At 41.4% G+C, this 23,660-nt stretch overlaps 1 long non-coding RNA gene across 2 annotated transcripts in view; it reads left to right on the top strand.

The window, feature by feature from the left end:
- The first annotated feature begins 1,842 nt into the window (after positions 1–1,842).
- The window catches only part of LOC143443135 (uncharacterized), a 47,802-nt gene continuing 25,984 nt past the window's right edge, over positions 1,843–23,660 (top strand). The window contains exons 1-2 of one of the 2 annotated variants that reach the window (XR_013111893.1): positions 1,843–2,131; positions 16,974–17,064. This is a non-coding gene — a long non-coding RNA (uncharacterized LOC143443135). The remainder of the gene's footprint in view (positions 2,132–16,973; positions 17,065–23,660) is intronic. The other variant, XR_013111894.1, reaches the window with a different exon arrangement.

Raw genomic sequence — 23,660 nt, 5'->3', positions numbered from 1 at the left:
TGAGAGGCCTGTCTGAGTTTCAGTAGCCAGGCAGCACAAACACTGACCTGTTGTGTCACGGAGATTTTTATTTGTGGTTGTTGCCCTTGCTGCTGCTGTTGGGATATTTGTTGTTGTTAAATCAGCATCCAGCAATTGTTCACCTTGAGTAGACACCACATATTCTCACTGTATATGTTCTTTGTTATCCAGGGACAGGACTACACTGTAGCTTCAGATCCTCACTTAAGATGACCATGGTTGGTTGGGTCTCTACGGTGTAAGTGAAAATAAAAGAATGCTTTGAGAATATTGGTGCTATTGAAATTTACTCATTTCATAAAATAAACTCTCAACTATTTTTTATGACCAGTATTTATTACGTAAGAGTGTGGCTTGATCGAAGAAAGGTAGACTGAATGACGAGGTTGTGTGAGTGGTAGCACAGTGAAACTGTCTTTTCCTTTGTGATTTAGGGTTTTAATTGTTCCCTTGCATAGAGGGTTCGAGACCAATATCAGGAAACATTCAGCTTCCTAAGGCACACATTTCTTGTAGAAAAAAATTCCAGTTAACCTTTATTTTTATTTTATGTGTGTAGATATGCTGGTTAGTTTTATATCAACTTGACACGAGCTATTCCCATCTGGGGAGAGAAAACCTCAGTGGAGAAATCACGTTTATCAGATTGACCTGTGGGCAAGCCTGTGACAGCATGATTGCTCAATTAGCGATTTATGTGGATGGCCCAGCCCTTTGTACAGTCTGGGGCCCACGATTATCACTTACTAGCAAACATATATTTGGTGAAGTTGAGTCACTTCTTTCGGGCTTGTTTTCTATGTATAAATATGGAAATTTATACAGGTTCTTATATTTAAATATGTGTCTATAATAGTACATTCTTCATTGGAGTGCTGTAGATGAAATAACATAAGAGAAAACTTTATCATTGTTCAATTTTAGATACCTTAGAATGGTGCCCAGCAATGCATAGTTAGTATTTGCTGAATAAGTGAATGGCGGAACATTTAGTGCAGATAAAGATACTAAAACTAATGTATAAGTCCCATAAGTTTGCATCTATTTCTGGATCCTTCTCTTATTCTGCCACTCACTCTGTTCTTGGAGCTCCTCCAGATCAGGCAGCGCATCATCTGTCTGACGCCAGTATCATTGTGCGCATGCGCACGCGAGAGTTTCTCAGGAGACGATTGTTTTTAGATTTCATAATATACATGCATGCTATAGCTAATACATCTTCCTCATCTCTGTGTATTTGTTTTACATATGGTTCATGCTCTCACCACTTATTTCAAGTCAGCTAAATATAGTATTGTTTCTAAATGCGTACATGAGTTGACTAGAGTGTGAGACGAGACTAGAGACACTTTAAGACTATTCACCAGCAGCATAAAAGTAGCTCAGCTTATTTTTGTTCTATCCACCCCCCCTTTAGATACAACAGTCTTCAGAGAGCTCATTTATGCGTAATCCTCCTTTTCACATCATGAACTTTTTTACAAAGAGAATAAAGACTCAGAGAAAGGAAATAAGAAGAAACACAGACTACTTTTTGCCAGTAGGGAGTCTATAATCCGAAGAAGAAAGACAAACCACAAAAATGTATGACCCACTTAGTGAGTGAGTACGCACTGGATAAAGTTACGGCATCCCCACACGCTGGGAGAGAGAGAACTGTAGGTAAGGAGCTGAATTAGTCTGTCTGCTGAGTCCTTAAGTCAAGGTGTGGAGAGCAAACCCATCGGGACCTTGAGTTGGAGCCTCACCTACTAGTAAGGCCCGTTGGTCTTAGAGTTGCAGACTCAGGTCACAGGCTTAATGGCATCTAAGAAACAGGAACCTGCCCCTCTCAAGCGCCTTTGCCAAGACTAACCATGCTATGATATAATACATAAATTCCAGGTGATAAATGAGTGGAAAATCAGCCATTGTTGATGTGGGCGGAAGCTGCTTCTGTGTGATTGGTCCAGCCGTGAGCAGCGTTGCCAAAGCTCTGGTATTTCCTGTCCTTTCCATGAAGGATCAAGAAATACTTTGTGGGGATTTTTTGCTATTGTGGTTTTGGAATCTCATGGCCCACATTTTTCTACAGAGAGACTGAAGCCGTGGTGACGGCGGAAGGAGAGAGGTAAGTTAGAGGGGAACTTAGCTTCAGTACTTAGAATCGCTTCTAATTGGCTTCTGTAGCTTTGGACAAATTCCCAAAGCTGTATCAGACCATGCTTGGTTCTGACTGAAGTAACCTGTTTCTAACTGCTGCAGCCTTGACGCTAACATCTGACCTACATAGGTGTGCTAGGTACACCTAGTTCTAGACAACTCAACAATATGCTTAGGTCACCTTGTCTCAGCCTTTCCCATCCTTCAGGAGGACTCCGATAGCCAGGAGTAAGCTTTCCACATACAGACCATCAAGCGCAATCTACAGACACAGTTGTCTCTGTTACCAGACTCTCGCACTCACCACCACTGTGCACCGGCCTCCGTGATCCCTGAGTCTGATACTGGATGTCCAGAGAGAGCCCTAATTGTCTCCAGCCTGTGGGAAATATTCACACTAGCCAAAGATAATGCTATTTATTCCCTGCCCCACCAGTTGCTCCCCCGGACCTAAAGTAAAAGCTCTCTGGCCCTCAGCCCCGGTCCATCTGCATCATGATTGACTCTGGTACTTTCTGGGACAGCTGCTCTTCTCAGGAACCAGCCTTCCAGAGCAACCACCCTGTAATATGGTCTCCCTGTTCTATTACTACACTTTTAAAAGGATTTTAAAGCCCTTGGGAGCTGGTCTCTTCTAAGTCCTCTTAGCTATGGTGGGGACTCAGAAATATGAGAATTGGAAACTATGGGGAAAAGGTGTCTTGGTTGCAAGGACTCTTAGCTTTGAAAACTCCCCCCCCCCCCCCGGTTTTTTTTTTTTTTTTTTTTTTTTTAGAACAGCTTCCTGTTGGGTCCGTGTTGTCCTTAAATAACACTATGCCTGACAAGACCTTCAATTTCTGATTCATGTCTATCTGTCCTAGGTTTTTCTCTAACCTTATTCTAGATTCCATGAAGAATTGGCTTACTTTGGGTCTCCATAAGTAGTTTAGGCAGACAACAGAGAGAAAACGTGGCTTCGGAGCCCAGACAATGGGAATGAGAACACACTAATCAGGAGAACACACTAATGCCCGTCACCGGAGGCATTTCTTGGTAGTAATTCAAAAAATAAGTAAAGTGCTCTTCTTAAAGGATCGTGTGGTTATTGTGAATTATTTGGCTCCCAAACAAGTTTGTTTGGTCAAGTTGCCACTTATTGGAGAGCAAAGAATAAAAGGGAAGTTTAGAATCGTATTACACCCAGTCTCCTAGGAGGAGATACAAATTGATGACTTCTGGGAGTCCAAAGCAAATTCGGATAAAAGCCGCACCCACTGCTGGCAATCATGAAGCCCTCGAACTCCATTTGGAGTGTGTAGAAAGCTGAATCCTGGAAACTACTTCATAGGAAACAGCTGCTTCCGAGACTTACTTGAAACTCACGGACAGCTCACAGGTCTGAAAAGAAATAGCATGTGTGTTCAGCAGTGTGAACATGCATTCATCTTTCCATTCACATAATTTAATATCAAGAGGTGCTGATGTGAATGGTGATATGTCTGAGATGAAGTTTTCCCCCTATTTGCTCCTGGCTCCTGGGAAAGTGGCTGACTCTTGCAGGTTAACCTTGCATCATATCACTTTGCTATAAATGCTTATGGTTACATCATAAACGCTTACTGGTTACATCAGGTTTTCGGTTGCTTCTTTAGATTCTTTTTTTTCCTTTGGGTAAAAGATCTCTATGGTTTGGATATTAGTTAACTGTGAGAATGTTTGAAAAGCTTGGTTCCCCTGGGTGGTAGTGTTGGGAAGGGTAGAGCCCAGAGCAAAGTCCTTAGGTTACAGGGGTGGGAGTGAGGGAGGGGGCATTGTAGAAGACAATGTTAACCTTTCTCTCTCTCCAGTCCTGGCTCAAGCCGTGACTGCTTGCCCTACCCCGAGTTCCCAACCATCACAGCCCCACATAAACCTCACTTCTGAACCAATACAAGCACATTGCCCTCGAACATCCAAAGTTGCAAACTAAACAAAACTTTTCTCTTTATAAAGGAGGCTGTCTCCCCATGCACCTTATTTAGTAATGCAAGCTGGCTAATACAAAGCTCACATTTTCCAGGAACAAAACCAGTGTTTTTCTTCCTTCACAGTATTTGCTAGAGTTTATTTTATTTTTTTTAGTCTGATTGCATCAGCTCAAACTTCCAGTACTATGTTAAGAGGGAATATCTTTACCCAATTCGTGATTTTAGAAGAAAATCACAATCACAACAGCTTCAAGTTTCTCATCATTAAATGTGAGTCAGTTGCAGGGGGTGGGGGGAGAGCTCGAGAGGCGGCTCTGTGGTTAAGAGCACTTGAATGTTCTTCCGAGAGGTCCTGAGTTCAATTCCCAGCAACCACATGGTGACTCACAACCATCTATTATAGGATCTGATTCCCCCTTCTGATGCACATGAAGACACATCACTTACATACATAAAATACATGAATAAATAAATCTTTTTAAAAAGATTAGGTAAAATTAAAGAAAAATGTAAGTCAGCTATGGGTTTCTATAAATGGTCCCCTCTATTCTCCTCTATTCTCAGTTTATTGGGAAATATTTATCTTATTGTGAATGGGTAATAGATTTTTAAATGTTTTAGTTAATTAATTAATTAATTTATTGATGTGTGACTTTTCTTCTTTAGTCAATTGAGATGATGAATTGCATTAACTGGTTTTCAAACACTGAGCCTGGTTTGCGTGCCTGGGGTAAGCCCCACTTGGTAGAGTGTGGAGGGCTTTTATACACTGCTTGGTTTAATTTGTTGCTATTTGTTCAGGATCTCTGCACCAATGCTCTTGAGTGATATTAGTCTGTAGTTTCACTTTTCTGCCATTTTGGCCTGCTGTAGCAAAATATTATGACATGGGTAGTTAGCAAACGAAAGGTATTTCTTTCTCAGGGCTCTGGAGTGTATGGAGCCTAAGATGGAGCTGACAGCAGATTCACCATCTGCTGATCACCTCTTCCTGGTCCATACATGGTTCTAGTGAAGACTAGGAAATACTTTCCCTTGGGCATCTTTCCTAAGGATCCCAGTTCATCCAAGAGGCTTTGCCTTCAAGTAAACCTACTTGTTTACCAATGGTCTCTCCTTAAATGTGTAACAATGGGACTAGCTTTTAATATTTAGATTTTGGGGAGACACAAACATTCAAACCAAAGCACAGTTCTTGTATTGTTGTTGTCTGGTCTTGATATTAGAAACTACTGTTGTCCATGGAACCCTGGGCTCTAGGACCCTTCCCCATGATCCCAGAATCTGTGTGCACTCATGTAGAATGACACAGCATTTCTATATAGCCTTTATAATCCTCTTCGATGCTTTAGACCATCCCTGGATTACTTATAATACTTTATACAATGTAAATACTGTGCAGCACAGTAAACAGTGTATAATAGCATGCAAAGAGTCATTACACCTAATTGTTTAGGAAATAGCAATAAGTTAAGTAAAAGGAGCCTCTGTGTTTGGTACCATTAAAAGGGTTAAAAATTTTCAAAAACTCCTAACAGGTTGAGCAGAACCAGGAGTGCAGGTCAGCTTGGTTGTGAGCTCTGTGTTTCAGGACCTTGGCTGACCACAAGATAGATGGCTGATTATGAATAGGCTCTTAGAGAATAGCCTATACAAAATGTTCCCCATGACTGTTCCTTGGACCCTGTCACAAACTGAATAATGAGCTGGGACTTTCCACAGATAGTCTCCAATAACTCTCCTTCACTCCCCCTGGGTTGTGGTTTTCCCCCTGAGTTGTGGTTTTGGGCTTTAAATTCTCTCTATCTCCAAAGCCCTGGGGTCAGACCCTATTGCCCCTGCGTGGGTCATGGGTCTTGACCTCAACATGTTGATTGAAATATACCTCTTACTGATTGCATCAAGTTCAGTGTCTTGTGAGTTATTCTGCTAATAATTCAGGCCTCAAATTCCTGATGCTTGAGTGAGGTCCTCCCTTCGTTGGGACCTTACACCATGAACTTTTCTCAAGTATTTTAATTAGTGATTGGTTGAATCTGCAGGTGTGGAAACTGGGAATGTAGAGGCTGAGTGTACTCCCTTAAGCTCAGAACAGATAGGAAAGCATTCCTTAAATGCTTCCTAGAATTTACCAGCAAACCCTGAACCTGCTGTGTGTGCGTGTATATGTGTGTGTTTGCATGCATGTGTATATCTGTGTGTATGTGCATGTGTCTCTGTGGTGTGTGTCTGTGTGTCTATGTAGAGTGTGTGCGTGGAGTATGTCTGTCTGTATGTGTGTATGTGCATAGCATATGTCTGTGTCTGTGTGTGTGCAGTGTGTGTATTTGTGTGTGTATATGTTATACATCTATGTGTATGTATGTGTGTGGCATGCATGTGTGTGTGGTATATGTGTATATGTGTGTGTTTCTGTGTGTGTATGTGTCTGTCTGTATGTGTGTGTGGGGGGGGGTGTCTGTGTGTATGTATATGTGTGTGTGTGTCTTTGTGTGTGTAACTGTGTGTGTGTGTGTGTGTGTGTTTTTGAAAGGTTATTGATAACTGATTTAGTTTTGAATCTGTTCTCTTACAGACTTGGGTTTATTCAGGTTTGATGTGTCTTCTTGAGTGAATTATCAAAATTATGTATTTAAGGTTCTTTCCATCTGTTGAAGTTGTGGATAGTGGGCAGAGTAGATTAAAGGTTCTGGCCACCAAGCTGCAGATCTGAGTCCTATTCCTCAGAGTCACATGGTAGAGAGAAGAGACACTCACAAATTGTCCTTGGACTTTCACATGCAGGTTGTGGTAGATGCAAACACAAGTGCACTTGCACACATGCACACACACATGTATTTTTATTTGTGAATATTACGTTGTTGATAATATTCCTTTATTATACCTTTATGGCCATAGGATCTCTAGATTCACTTTATTTCTGGTTGGTTGTTGGTAATTAATCCACCAGGTGGTGCTCTGAAACCAAATTGACTTCAGTCCTAATTTGAATGGTATGTCACCTGGGATGATACTCAACCTATCAACTATTATTAGACTCAAAAAGGGTATATGGTCAACTAACCTTGATATGAAAATATGTATGTTCTGTAATTGTGTCAAATATGTTTGTTAGAGACATTTAAAGATGAAATAGCTACACTGCTTTTTTTTTCTTAGATAGTATGTGAAATCAAGAGAATATCAGTGACTGTTGGTACAAAGACCATCTATGCTGACTGTCCTCTTCCCAATCCTTCAGGCTGGTCCCTGTCAGAGCTCACAGTTAACTGTGTGTTGAGTGAGGCCCTGGAATGCTATGACCAATTCAGGGAATGTGTTAGCAACTTGTTTGGACTTACCTGCCAGGAATCGGTTTAAAAGAAGAATGTTTTAGTTCAGCTTACAATTCTAGGGATACAGATTGCCAAGACTGGGAAGGCATGGCGGCAGGAGCATGAGAGGTCAGAAAGGAGATAGAAGGGAAGGGGAGGAAGAGGGAGAGCAAGAGTGAGAGAGGGGGGAAGGGGAACAAGGAGAGAGAGGGAGAGGAGGTTAGTGCCTCCTATCTCCCATGTATTCAGTCTAGGACACCAGCCCATGGAACAGTGGTGTCCACATTTAGGGTGGTTTTTCCCACCTCAGCCAGCCTAATCTTGAAGCTCCCTTACAGATGATGATCTACCCAGAGATCTGTCTCCTATGTGGTTCTAGTCCCGGTCAAGTTAGTTTTAATCCTCACACTGGCTAACCTGGTTCCATCAAACACCCCTGGTTCCGCTCTATTCTTTCATGTTTCAGTCTCTACTTTTGGCTCAACCCCATCCTCAGTGGGTCCCTCTGAGGCTGTGGAGCTGTGGTCTGGCCTGTTCATCCAACACCCTGCTTTCTTCTTGCCTTCCTTGAGTTAGTATTCATGGATAGGCATGAGGATTTCCCACTCTGTCCACCAGAAAGGAAGAGGAGAAATGCCCTGGGGGCTGCATTCTCAGAGATTTGGCATTAAATACATCGTAATCATAACAGTGGCCATGAACACAGTGCCAGTATCTTTGGAGTCAAACTGTCCTGACTTCAGGTTCTGGCTGCTCTGGCTGTAACCATTGTGAGTTGGATAAAGATAGATGGTGTCTTTGAACTTCAGTGTTCTCTCCTATGTGATGGGGTAATCCCCCGCTTTGCATGGTTGTTGTGGGGAGTGAGTGAAGTCACCTGTTGAAGGCAGCTCAGCTATCAGACTGCCCATAAGTTAGGGGCCTTCTGCTTTTCTTCCTTATTCTATGCTATAACTTGTCTTCAGTGCCAGCAACAGCGGGCCCCCAAGTACCACCCGTGCCTCACAATCTGCTCTTGTGTTTCCCACTGACCACACCTTTATCTCTACCTTATAGGCCAGTATGATGGTTAGCGCCAATCATCAACTGGACAAAATCTAGGATTACTTGGGAAATGGGTCTCTGAGTCGACCTAGTTGTTGTCTTGAGTACATTAACTAATATGTAAAGACCCATATTAATTGTGGGCAATATCTGGTCTATGTAAGTGGAGACCATGAGCTGAACACTAGCCTACGTTCAGAGAGCTCCTCTAAAGTGACCAGCTGCTTCACATGCCGGCTGCCGTAACATCTCCCAGTGATGGAGTGTGACCTTGGAGCATGAGCCAAGATAAACCCTTTACCCTGAAGTTGCTTTTGTTCATGACAGCAGCAGGGAAAACAAAACAAAACAAAACTCCTCTCATTGTTTATAACAGAGCATCCGAGGCAGGCTAAATAAAAGAGTTTACATCTGAAGACTGGGTCAAAGATCAGAGAGTCCATCGGTGAGGGACTCGTGGCAGCTGGCATCACACCATGGCAGAAGCATACTGGAAACAAATCCATCACTGAGTGGGAAAACAGGGCGACTCAAAGCCAGGCTCGGCTTTTATACAACTCACTCCCAAAGCCAATATTCTTTCCAAAAGCAGAGTGTATAGTCACCTTAGGACTTCCCATGATGCTCCACCAGTGAGAGGTCCCATCAGCTCCCACATCTCAACAAGGTCAAATCCAAGACAAAGCATTGTGGGCTGATGCAACCATATCCAGAGCAGATATAGCCTTGCTGCTCCCAGCTCCCTCTTGCCCTATGCACTGTGCTACCAGGCTAACCACTTGCAGTGGCTTCATTCCCAATCAGTGGCCAGTTGCTTACTTCTCAAATGGTTGCTGTGATGGCTTGTATATGCTCAGCCTGGGGAGTAAAAGGTGTGGCCCTGTTGGAGTGGGCATGGCACTGTGGGTGTGGGCTTTAAGACCCTTGTCCTAGCTGCCTGGAAGTCAGTCTTCAGCTAGCAGCCTCCAGATGAAGACGTACAGCTCAGCTCCTCCTGAACCATGCCGGCCCAGACGCTGCCATGCTCCTTCCTGCTTTGATGATAACGGACTGAACCTGTAAGCTAGCCCCAATTAAATGTTCTTTATAAGAATTGCCTTGGTCTTGGTGTCTTCTCACAGCAGTTGAACTCTAACTAAGGCAGATGCAATCCCTACAGCATGGCCTCTGGCTATACCTACCTCATTCCCTACCCAAAGAGACCCCCATCCTTGCTGCCCAGTTAACCAGCCTCTACTCCCAGATAATTGCCCGCTTATTTTAATAATTTTTACCCTCTTCATTTGTGTAGAGCACAAATGCTTTCTTTGCATGAGGAATTGAGACATTTCTTGTTAAAATTTAGCCTAGTCTTTTTAAATAGAAAATTCTATGTGTTGAATAATAGTTATATGTTAATAGGACTTTTGCAACTGCCCCTACTTTATCAGTGATGGAAATGGCTGTGAAAATTTGCTGTCTTGTGTAGATACTGTAGATACTGCTTATAGTTACAGACACAGAAATGAAGCTATCAGCATTTGGTCAGTTTGGGGATCTGGGAAACTGATTCTTAACGTAGGTTACATTTACAAAGTGGAACTCTGCTCTTAAAAACAGCTACAGCTATTTAACTGTTGGAACAAAATGGCCATAGTCTCTGTGGTCCTGATGCTACCTTGTGTGTGTGTGTGTGTGTGTGTGTGTGTGTGTGTGTGTGTGTGTGTGTGCGCGCGTGCGCGCGCGCGCGCATGCGTGTGTGTAGGTTAGAATAAAATGCTTCATCTCACCAAAGCCATTGCTTCTTAATTACCTTCAAAAACTAAACAACAAAACATTTCACACCACTTCTGTGCCCCACCCCCAACACACAAATACTATTCTGAAAACCTTTGTTCCCCCTTGAAGAATGCACGTGGAACACAACAAATAGTTCTTAATGATAAGGAAGTTAGGGGGTTTTTTGGTGTTTGTTTGTTTGTTTGTTTTGAAAATTTGCCTGATTGCAACCTTGGAAGTCAATGGGAAGGCTTGGTGCTGAAGGGGAAAGAAGTCAGTCCTGGGGCTGGGGAGGCTGCTCAGGCATTGGCTGCACAAGCAAGAAGACCTGAGTTTGGACCCCAAGAATCCTCATAAGTGACAGATGGGCATGGCAACACACCTGTAATTCCAGCCGTGGAAGCTGGAGGAGTCAGGGAAAGTCCCTGGAAGAGGCTAGCCTAGTCAGTCAAGCCATGCAAAAAAGCTTTGGGCTTTAGTAAATGAACCTGCCTCAAAATAAGGCAGAAGAATGATTGAAGAAGATTTTAGTCCACCTACTGACACACACATGTATGTGCATCCACATAACACATATGTCTACATTCTTGCAAACATACATATACACACCTGTACATCACACACGAAAAGAGGTCAGGGGTGGAAGCCAGTCTTCCAAGGTCATGTACTGTATGATCTGCTACTGAGTCATGGAGGGTACATCAGTAGACACACAGGGCCAGAACTGGGGACAGCTGGACTGCAAAAGAGCAAGGGTTTCTTTACAGTGAGAGGATGGTTCTACTTTACACATGTAGGGGGGAAGCCTCACAAAGCTATAGACGTGAAGAAGGAGGAAGAGAAGAAGGAGGAGGAAAGGAAGGAAGGAAGGAAAAGGAGAAGAGGAAGAGGAAGAAAAGACTGAGGAGAAGGAAGTGCAGGTGAAACTGCTAAATCTGAATGGGGTCCACCCCTGAGCTAGTTAGATAGCTAGTTAGATAGCTAGTTAGATAGCTAGTTAGATAGCTAGTTAGATAGCTAGTTAGATAGCTAGTTAGATAGCTAGTTAGATAGCTAGTTAGATAGCTAGTTAGATAGCTAGTTAGATAGCTAGTTAGATAGCTAGTTAGTCCCTGAGTTGATTTAAGAACATCAACTTTCTGGTTTTGATTTTGTATTCTAGATTTTTATATTACCAGGAGAATTTGAGTAAAGAGTAATTTTCTGTACTTTTTTTTTAAATCTCTTATGAGAAACTATTTCAAAAATACATTATTTTCAAAAAGTCAATTTAAAGAAGTAATAACATGTATGATTATGTATAAAGGATACATATTTATGTATATGTAAATGTCATGCCATAAGTATTTGAGTATTCACATGAGCAGAAGCATTAAATGCTTTGTGGAAAGAAAGGAAGGTTTTCAATAATTATTACAACTTTCCGTAAGAATGGCTTCATGGTGCTTTTGCTCTGCAGTGCTGGGACCTCACGCTCTCTAGACAAGCATTGCATCACCAGTCACCATCTCTACTCCCATGGTTCTTCAGTGTTAGTTTCTCCTCTCACTCCTGTAGGCTGTCTCCTCCATTCATGATATGCAATTGTGCCCTGCTTTCCCTCTTTCCAGTCATCTTCTCTTCTATGCACAGAATGCCAGCTCCTTTCATCCCCATAAAACCAGAATCCAAGATGGTATTTTCCATTTTTATGTCACTTCTAGTCACTATGTGTATTTGCACATATTTCAGTAGAGAGGGTAACATTTAAATGTTTGAATTGGTTCTTTGTATAGCAAAAAAGATCCTTAGATTAAAAAAAAAAAAAAACATAGCTACAAAAAATCAAGGCATCTCTGGATCATTGGAAAATCCTCAGATGCCTCACATTTAGAAGGATTCCTGAAGAAGCTTCTGAGAAAACAATATGAAATAAGGCTATAATTCTAGGACATCAACCTTGGTAAGAATGCGACAACACAGAGGTATACTCACACCTAGTTATTTTCTTATCTGAGTGTAATGTAATAATTCCTATTTGGTTGTTATTCCTTACATAAAGGGAAATTATGTATATGTCCCAAAGTTTCTGTATATTTAACAATTATTCTATATTGTTCAATTACATAAATGAGCTATGAAGAAAGAGTCTTGTGAATGGTTGGCAAAACTTCACTTCCTTTATAGTTTGGACCTCTCTAATCTGAAAGCCTGTAGTAATTTTAAAGTCAAAGAAAAAGTGACAGTGGTGGCTTTGTGGAGCGGAGTGGTTGCATGGAAAGCAAAATACAACTGCTACTAACTATAATACAAATCCACAACCTATTGGTGTATAATGCATGTTTGACATTATGGAGTAGTAGTAGCAGCTAAATTATGAAAATAGCATTTATAAGGCATTAATCAGATGTTTCCTAATGTCATCCCATGCCTGTATGTCTTCTCTACCTTATGCTGACTCCCAAAATACTGTGGTCTAGTGAGCTTTGGAAAATAAATGCAAAACAAAACAACCCCTCTGGGAGTTACTTGCTTATTTGGGACTCGAAGTAGCTTCCTTACTCCATTCCCAAAATTTCTTAATCAGTTAGAAGATACTGAAAATGTTCCTAAATAATTTCAACATCTCAAACCATCTGGGACTCCCTGGTATGTAGAGCCTGAAGCCAGTGATGTTGTCTGTGTTCACAGTCAAGACCCCGGAAGGAGTGCAATTGCCTGATTCCTTTTGTGAAGCTGTGTCAGAAACTTGATGTCATGAGAAGGACTCAGTCTCTGTTAGACTCTCGCATGTGTCACTTGATGACCTAGAACAAGTTATCTCTGCTGATTCGTATTTCTGCACAGAGCACAGAGCACGAGCCTTGGATGCATTGCCTGCTCAATCTGTGACTAATCCTTCATCTATTCATCCTTCAATCCCTTTTCTGGTAGAACCCTTTGTTTTTTCAAAGGCAATTGATTCAAAAAAGATTTCCAGGGAAACCTATATTGATTCAAAGGAAATGTTTTCAGAGAAAACTGTGATAATTTACTTCTAAGTGCCTCGTAATTCCATAGCCCAAGAATTCCTGGGAAACAGAGTGAGCACTTCTGTATTCCTCAGTGTGACACACTAATTCAGCTGTCACCTTCACACAGGACCCATGCCAACACAGACACACAGCACCGCCTATCTATCTATCTATCTATCTATCTATCATCATCATTATCTATCTATCTATGTATCTATCCATCATCTATCTATCTATCTATCTATCTATCTATCTATAGATGTCTACCAATTTTCATGCTTTGCTCAGTTTTTCTACTGGTGCTCAGTTGCAGGCTACATCTGTCATTTAACTGCTGTTTTAATCAGCTACTAATTGCCTACATTGTTTCTATTCACTTGAGATCTGTGAAGTAAGTAAGGATGAAGAACTGAGGAAGTAGAACCTGTCCTCAAGGGGAAAAGAAGAATAAAAGATATAAATGCATTTACCATATTGAAATAATTAAATGTGCACTTATATAGTATATATAATTTTTACACAAACATTACATCAAATTATATTTTTGTGTTTAGAAAATTGCCTATATATGAAACGGTATTAAATAAGTTTCTGGGGTTTGTGGTTAAAGTGGAGAGACAAATTTTATGTATAGAAGTCTTCTCTTGCTTATAGTTTCATGCTCCATGATTTCTGTTGCTGATTTTTAAAAGTATTAAATGTAAGAGTCCAGAAATAAGCAGAGAAACCATGTTTACATAACATTTATTTCAGTAAATTACACCTATCTTGATGTTAGCCATTATTAGTTTCTTACTGTGATTAATTTAAAAACTTCATCATAAGCAAGTATATGAAATACAATAAAATGTATAGGATCTGATACTGTCCTTAGTTTCATATCTCCTGTGTATAAGTGCAAACTACTGTATATTCTGTAATTGGGAATAGTTCTTGGGGGATAGAACATGCATGACTACATAGAAGTAAGTAGTCTTGTTTGGAAGGCTAAGATTCTCATAAGGAGGCTGGTTTCATCACAGGCTATCTACTACAGAGGACCTCCCAGCAAGAGCAAAACAAACTGATGGCACAAGGAGCTAGAATCAAGACCCAGAGAGGAAATATCTGTGTCCATGGCATGGAAGATTCCATTCTGATATTGAAGGCAAAACTATCTACAGGGACTGTTTATTGGTAGACAGCCATTGTTGGACTAGCTAGACCCAGCCTGCAAGCCACTCTAATATATATCAATACAAATAAATAAAATCCATATATAAAAATATATGGACTTATTATATATTAAATTCTATATTAGGCCGGGCAGTGGTGACGTACGCCTTTAATCTCAGCACTTGGGAGGCAGAGGCAGGTGGATTTCTGAGTTTGAAGCCAACCTGGTCTATAGAGTGAGTTCCAGGACAGCCAGGGCTACACAGAGAAACCCTGTCTAGAAAAACCAAAAAATTTTCTATATTAATACACACACACACAGACACAGACACACACACACACACACACACACACACACACACACACACACACATATATATATATATATATATGTAATTATATACAATCAATGGAAAATTGAAGAGTCCAGCAGTGTTTCAGTCCATGAGGCTGGATGTCTCAATACCAAAGAGGTAGGCTCTAATGCCTGTCAAGGGATAGACTTGTCAGCAAGATCCAGGGATTTTAGTTAGTTACAGATGTAGTTGAATTGACTACAAGAATAACCAAGAACAGTTATCACAGCGTGTTGGAAATCACCATGGAACCTTACAATGGTTCCTGTCTATGTGATTTTGTCAGTCATTGACCTCCATGACACTTTTGTATGTCCCTTCCCAGGGACAGTCTTCTTATTCTTCAGGACATTTTTTTTTCTAACTGCTCGGATGTATCAGACAGCAACATATTCTTAATTTCTTTAAATTTTTATTAAAGAAAACTTTCCTCCAAAGTCTTTGACTATCTTGGTAGCTCTTCTCTGCCCTCTTTTCAAGTCCCATGGGCTTCTCTAAGAACGCAGTGGGGCCATTTCTACTGTGCTGGGGAGACAGGAGATCTCTTTGGTCTTTTGTTTTGTTCTGTTTTGTTTTGTTTTCAGGAAATGTCCATCCCTACTTAGGGGTACTTGATAGCTCAAAGCTGACCAAATGAACCCCTGGTAGATTTTTCATTAAGTCCCAGCGGCCCCTGAGAAAGAGAGCTCATTTATGCATCCTGTCCTGGACACTGGCTACTGTAGCAAATGAGATGGAGAAATAATCCTTACTCTTAAATGGTGTGGGAGCAACGGGTGGCACCTGCTGACCATCATTTGTGACTTGGGGCAGAGTGTGGGTGGGGTGTTATAACTGCACAGATGTGAGGGACTGTAGGTTCTCACGACTGCAACATAAAGAGCTACAGAATGCCCCAAATCACTACCTCATCTCTATATTTGTCTAAAATAATTATGGAGGAAATCCCCTTCTAGGCCATTTTAAAAGTAAAACATATTTGTTTAAAAAGCTATGATTGTAGAGTGTATTTACTCTCACTTTATTTTTTACCATTATGTGAAAAATGAGAATAAGACACACTTTAAATTAGAGTGTAATGCCCATCCAATTTGACCTCTCAAAATTGTATTTTTTTTTTTTTTTTTTTTTTTTTTTTGGCTACAACAACTATCATCTCAAATAATAAACTTGGATCATAAAAATTTTTCTCACAGGATCTGTATTTTCAAAATTGCTGGATTCTTGCTGCTCTATTTTCAAAATTAAAATGAGTTACTAATTTAAGATTAAGGGTTTGATTGCTCTTCCATGAATTACAGTTTACTCTGAGGAATGTACAGAAATGTTCATTTTCTAAGTCTTTTTCTCCATTATATAATGAAGTCAGTACCAAGGATCGGAAACTTTGACAGAGACTGAGGGTATTATGGACCATTCTCTAAAAAGCCAGGTCCTTGTGTTTATGTCTGCAGCTAGGTTTGCCATTACCAGCTTTGGAATCTGTTACAATGTGGCCAGAAAGGATGAACATGATGAACACCAACATGGAAGAGCTGGGTTGCAAGCCAAGGCCTTGTACACTGGGTCTGGCTTGGCAGGTCATCTGGCTTGGGGATTCTCAGAAGCAACAGCATGGCATCAAACATCAAGAGACATGCTGGAGAGAAAGTTTGGTGGTTAAAAGATATGGCTACATTCCAAGAGGACCCAGGGTATATAACCAGCACCCACAGGGTAGCTCACAACCATTTGTCACTACTTCCCAGGGGATCTGACATCCTCTTCTGGCCTCCATGACACTGCATGCACACGGGTGCACAGACACACATGTAGACAAAAATACATTTTAAAAAAGACAAGAAGAAAGAAGCTAGAAACAAACGGCTAACGACAGACTCTCCGAGAGACTGGAGCGGCGGGTTGGAGACGGTGCCACCACGCCATTAACAAAGGAGGACACGAATCCTGGCTTTAAGGAGACAGAAAGCTTTTAGGGAATTGGAATGTGATCTCAAGACAATGAAATATCACATTTAGCGGGAATAAATCAAAGCCGATGAAGAAATAATCGACGCAAACACAAGCTAATTCTGAAAACGCTGGCTCAAGGCATCAATAGTTAATAGTTATGTCGCCTGGTAAACACAAATCTGCTGGCTACAGAGTGGGGATCCAATCTATAGACAGTTGGGAGTTTGCAAGGATAAAGGTATTGTGGCACTTTTGTGTAAAACCCTCTCTCCCCTGATTTTCTTTCAGGGTTGGGACAGCCTTCATCTCTGAGTATCCCAAGACTCCCACCTGTGTTACTGAAACAGCTACACTCCGCATAAAGAAATATCAGTTCCAGGTAAGAGAGACATTGGATTGGATGTTTCCTAAGTCTTGAAAATATTGAGGATCATTGTTCAAGAGGGCACTGAGTACTGATGCAAAGCATACCTCTGGTCTTGTCTCACCAAGGGCATTCTCAGTTCCTGTCCCCATGCCTGTGGGGCTTTTCAGTAGTGATGGGAGTCTTAGGAGTCAGGATGATTACAGGATGAGAAAGCCACCCTTTGCTGTGAGACAGTCTAGAGAGCCAGAGAAGACAAACAACAAGACTGTCTATGCTCTTTCTTGATTCTATTTCATTTATAGCTACAGTCCCTTGTTAGGCAGCTTTTTGTTGCTGGTTCAGGGGAAAAAAATAAAAAAGAAAAGAAAAGAAAGAAAGAAAGAAAGAAAGAAAGAAAACAAAAAACTAAACAAACAAAACAAACACACAAGTAAGACCCAGTTTAGTAAGAAATATAACTGTTAACTTCCATTGGCAAAGTGACTCCTTAATTATGGAGTCCTCGTGAAGGGCAAGTTGTTTCCAGATAACACTTGTGCGTTTTAGAAGTACAACCATGTGTGTATCAGTTTTCCCACAGGTATATGGAGTAGCCTGGCCTAGTTCTTGCAAGAATTGTACCTTTCCCATGTTGAGGTCCACCTCTGGGCCTCTGGGCTGATGCTATATTTAAATTTACCAGGGCAAATGCTTAGTAACTATGGACACAGATCTGGATTTGATATTTACATTGATAATTTCCCACTTGCTACCCTCCTTCCTCCCTCCTTCTCTCCTTTCCTTTCAATTTTCCTTCCTTCCTTTATTAAAGTCTTGCTATATGGGTCTAGAACTTGCAACCACTGCCTTGGCCTCCTAAGTGGCATTTGCACCATCATGCCTGCTTTGGTGCTATTTCTGAATGTCTTATAAATATTGATCTTCTGTATCTACATGCTGCGTTCTTCTTACTAACGATGTTCCAGCAGCCACTATTAAGATTGATTTAAGCCAGACATTGTGGCACACACTTGTAATCCTAGCACTGAAGAGGCAAAGTCGAGCTGATCTGAGCTCAAGGCCAGCCTGCTCTACATAGTTCCAGATCAGCCGCGCCTAGATAGTGGATTTCTGTTCTCCCCGAAATATTAGCTACTTCTTTTAATTTATTGACCCCTCATATGTTTATTGATCACATCTACAGTGCTTCTGATTTCTGGATATGTCATATTTGTTGGGTCCAAAGTATTTCCTTATTATTTTCAGAGCCAAAAGGAGTGGTGGTGGTGGTGGTGGTGGTGGTGGTGGTGGTGGTGGTGATGGTGGTGGTGGTGGTGGTGATGGTGGTGGTGGTGGTAGTAGTGATGGTGGTGGTGATGGTGGTGGTGGTGGTAGTAGTGATGGTGGTGGTGATGGTGGTGGTGGTGATGGTGGTGGTGGTGGAAGACAAGGAGGAGGGAGAGGAGGAGGAAGGGGAGGAGGAGGAAGGAGAGGAGGAGAAGGAGGTTGTGGTGGTTCAATGGATAAAACCAGGCCTTTGCAAGTTAACCAACTGCTGTACCAATTGACTACAGTTCTGGCCTCAAAGTCAAGTTTTAATGATCCTTCCTCTGAATGTTCCAGATGTACTAGAGATTTTCCTGGGTACTTGAACTGACAGTAAAGCAATATACATCAGGTTTAACTGAACTAAGAGCATCTTACTTGATTGAACTAATAAAAATTATAAGCAATTAAAAGTTTGTATTACTTTTTTAAAAAACCACTTAATTAATATTTCATTTATTAACTTTCATTAAGCCTTTGTTAATTAAATCAGATGGGAAAGTTAAATTAAAAAGATGAATGATCTCCTAAAGGGAATAGATTTCAAGCATCGTTGACATTACTTTGCTTAGAAGAGCACCGTAGTGCCGTTCAGCCAGGATGTGGAGCAGGAGGATGATGGACTGCTTATACAGATGGAGCTTTAGGGCAGCATGAAATCGAGAGGATTATCTTCTGGGCAGGCTCTGCTCCTCTTCTATTTCAGTAGAAATAGCTACTCAGTTTCTTGATTGAGAATTTGACACAGTCAGCCAGCTAATGTTTATAGATTATTTCTAATATGCCAGACATTTTATTTTGCTGGGAGCTGAATATTAATCTGAATAAAAATAAACTCCTTTGGGAATTTGATGGGATTTGGGAACTTCATTCAATAGAACAATAACTACATGGTTACACATGTTATCAACACAACAGGCTTATTCTTGCTCACTCTCAGAAACCATGTAGACCTCTCTTCGAGGTCCACCCATTAAGACCCCTTGTTTTGTGCACCGGTACTCGACTGAAGCCATTCAAGCTAGGAAGACTGTCTTTGAGCTGGTCATCTGACCTCTCCTGGTCCATGATTCCGTTGAGGAGAGTGTAGATGGAAGCCTTATATTTCTGTAAGTGCACCAGTCTGTGATGGACTGCTACAGATGTTCCTGTCTGCTTGTGTAATCTCTTCCTGTTGCCCACATTTGTTCAGGTGGCAGTGTCAGGAGTGAGAAATAATGGCAAAAAAATGGAATAGGAATTAGAGGATTCTCTAGAATGTAGAGATCACACCAGCATCTCAATAGGAAGGGACTGTGGCAATCTTGATGACAAAATGGTCCCAGAGAGTACTTGGTGACTGTGGAGGTCAGGATTTACTCAAGTGTTTCTCTACTTCATGTCCACAACTTTCTGCCATACCATAGTGTGTGTGGAGAGTTATCCTTCACTAATGCCCACAACTGGGTAATAGTAGATTAATGATTCTATTTGGAAGTGCTGCCAAATATCAGTTCTTGTCTGAGATTTGCCTCTAACTAGAGCTATTACTAATGAAAATATTTAGATACTTGGTTCCTTGGCATAAAGACAGTTATAAAATTCAGGTAGATCTAGGAGTCAGCAAGTGCTTCTCACTTGTAGCAATGATCCTGGTGTTATGAGTTGGCTTGTCTTCCAAAATTCGTGTGTTCCAAAGCTGCAGAATGTGACTGTAAGATCTTGAAAGACCCACCTGCCTAGGGATGGAGCCTCCCTCAGTGGAATGAACCCTTCTATGTCAATTAACAGTCAAGCAGATCCTCCACAGATTAATCTGATCGAGGCAGTCCCTCAGGTGAGACTCCTTTGTCAGATTACTTAAGGCTGTGCCTTATTGACAACTATTTAAGACAGAAGACATGAAAAATAACAATTTCCACAGTATATGTCATTATACCTCCTTCTTTTTGTCTTAAAAGAAGTGTTCTGGCTGGTTTTGTGTGTCAACTTGACTCAAGCTGGAGTTATCACAGAGAAAGGAACCTCCCTTGAGGAAAAGCCTCCATGAGATCCACCTGTAAGGCATTTTCTCAATTAGTGATCAAGGGTGGGAGGACCCATTGTGGGTGGTGCCATCCCTGAGCTGGTGGTCCTGGGTTCTATAAGAAAGCAAGCTGAGCAAGCCAGGGGAAGCAAGCCAGTAAACAGCACCCCTCCATGGCTCTGCATCAGCTCCTGCCTCCAGGTTCCTACCCTGTGTGAGTTCCAGTCCTGACTTCCTTTGGTGATGAACAGCAATGTGGAAGTGTAAGCTGAATAAACCCTTTCCTCCCAAGCTTGCTTCTTGGTCATGATGCTTTGTGCAGGAATACAGACCCTAAGACAAAGGGTTACGGGATTTTCAAAAGTAATGTCGGTGAGGTCTGCAGAAATTCACACATGCACTGTGGGGAAGAAATCTCGCGGACGGGGGGGGGGGGGGGGGGTAGGGAGTCCGGCGGCAGAGTCCCAGGGCGGTCTGACATCAGGGTCCCGGGCGGGCTTCCCGCGCTGCCAGCAGAGGATCCCACATTCACTAAGCTTTTGGTGGGCGGGCCGGCGGCTGCATCGACAAGGTTCCAGGGTTCCAAAAGCTGGGAATCAGGAGGAGAGACCATGGACACGTGGAGTCCGGTTTTCCAAAGCTTTTATTGTTCATGGCATGGTGAATGGACGCAAGTGGTATACACTTCCCCCGCCAAAAGCCAGGGGAGACCAATCTTATAGGGAAGGGAGAAAGGGGAGGGAATAACTTAATTAGCTACGCCCCTGGCCTTTTGATAATTCATTAATATTTAAATCTCTGGAGGTAGAGACTTGTTAGTCACACCCTCTACCTGTCCTACATGACTGAAGGTAACAGGTTAAATGGAGTTACCTCGTCCAAGGCCCAACAATGCACATTGTTGGGGGATCTAAAATGATGCTGAGTGCTTGGAACACATTCTGGCAGTCCCTCCAAAAGCTGTATGTAGTATTATCATACGGCCTAGACATTCCATGCAGAATAGAAATACTTGTCTGTAAAAAATAAACATGCACACGATTATACATTATTATTCATATCTTGAATTCTTATTCATAATAGCAAAAAATTATGGATACAACCCAGATGTTTATCAACTGGCTAATAGTTAGGTAAAATGCGACATGTATCATACACTGGAATTTTCAACTGCAAAAAGGGAGTAAGGTGTGATAAAATGTCACGAAAGGATAAACGTAAAACATGTTGTGCTAAGTGAAAGAAGCCAGGCGCAGAAGGCTGCTTATGGTATGCACTCGTCCATAGGGAATGTACAGAATAGACAAATCCATAGAGACAGCAAGAAGATCATTGGTTGGTTATGAATAAGGAGTTGGAGGTCATAGCTAAAAGGCACAGACAGCTTCTCAGGCTGATGGGGTTATTCTTTAACTAGCTGATGGTAATGTCTACACAGCATGTGACTATAGCAACCACCACATACCTGAACACTTTAAAGGAGTGGGTTTTACACTATGATAACTATATTTTAATTTTTAAGACTTTCTGGAAGAGAAAATATTTGTTTAAAAAACAGTGTGGTTGTGTGAATAAGAACGGCCCCCAAAGGCTCACAGATTTGAATGTTTGGTCACCAGGGAGTGGCATTATTTGAAAGGATTAGGCAGTATGGCCTTGTTGGAGGAAGTGTGTCATTGTAGGTGGGCTCTGAGGCTTAAAAAGCCAGCATGGCTGTATCTTCCTGCTGCCTGCAGCTCTGGATGTAGAACTCTCAGCTGTTCCTCCTGCACCATGTCTGCCTGCACGCGGCCAGGCTTCCTGCTGTGATAACAATGGCTGACTAAACCTCTGAAACTCTAAGCCAGCCCCAATCAAATGCTTTCCTTTATGAGAGTCCTGTGGTCATGGTGTCCCTTCACAGCAGCACAACACTGCCTAAGACAAACTGCAAGTTCCTATTTCTGATAGTGGATTCAGACACTGGGCAAGTTACTTAACACAGTTACCTGTATTTAGAGGGACTTCCAGCAGAGAAAGAACTGAGCACATGGGAGACTCGTGAGAAAATGAGATTTTTCAAAAACATAAAATTTAATATTTAATGTGATTTGCAGCTTTAATATTTTAGATTGAAATTTGAGCTATAGGGGTGTGTTATGTTATTAAAAATTAAGAGTAAAAGGTATATCCTGTATTTGGAGATTTTCTTATGTGGTAATGAAGAGTAAATGCAGGTCTCACCCATGTATGCAACTCTAACACTAAGAAGCTTCATGTCCTGCCTCCCCATCCTTTCTCAGCTTTTTTTTTAAAATCAGACTCTTGCTAACTTGACTAGACTGTCATTTCAGCTTCCTCTGGAGCTGAGATTATGGGAATGTCCCACCACACTTGTTATATTACAATTTTATCACACTTAGTTTGGTCTCCTGGATATGAGAAATTGAGTACATACTTTTTTGACATATACTTTTTGTTTTAAGAATATTTGATTAGTGTTAGTTTCCTTTATAACCTATAGTGCTTGATCTACAGCCTAAAGAACTCTTTCTCTTAGAAATGCAGGAGTTTTCTAAGACTGGCTTTTCTTCTTTGTTTATTTATTGCCTATATTGAAGAGAAACAATTCTATGTCATACATATCTAAATATACATATACATATGTATATATGTATGTATATGTGCATATGTATATACATACATATGTAAACACACATATATGCAAACATGATTAGTAAAAAAACTACTTTCACATAGTATCTATACATTCTTTAGGATTCTTCAGAGAAACAGAGAAAAAATATGTTTGTACATGCACAGATGTACAGATTAACTTGTAGTAATTGTGAACATTTTAACAGTTTAGGATTCCTTCTTAAAAAACAGTGTGTTCCTATTTACATGTAACATCGTACATGTTTTACCCAAGTAGCAATTCTGTCTTGTCTGGGAGACAAATGAGGCCAAATCTTCAGCTTATGGTTCTATGTCTCCATCCGAAAACTTGTTGGCAAGCTCCCGGTTCCGAACATCTCACCCTGTTTGTCTCCACATCCATCACGTGGCCGCTGAATGGATGAGTTCCAGAGCAGGCAGTTGGACCACTCACAGAGATTTCACCCTGTGGGGCTAGCAATTGCCTAAGTCCACCGCGTGCTGACAGAGGCCCACGCTAGTACCCCACTGAGTCACTGCAACCAAGCCAAGTAAGTGTGTATTGAACTCAACTTACACTTAAGCCAGATCTTAGAATACTTCTGGCCTTTCCCACGCCATCCAAGTGATGAGAAGTAATGAGGGAGAGTCATCAGACAGA

Source organism: Arvicanthis niloticus, chromosome 7, assembly GCF_011762505.2.
Source record: "Arvicanthis niloticus isolate mArvNil1 chromosome 7, mArvNil1.pat.X, whole genome shotgun sequence".
In the NCBI taxonomy this organism is placed as follows: Eukaryota; Metazoa; Chordata; class Mammalia; order Rodentia; family Muridae; genus Arvicanthis; species Arvicanthis niloticus.
Note: the sequence above shows the minus strand (reverse complement) of the source record. Positions and strands in the feature narration are given on the sequence as shown.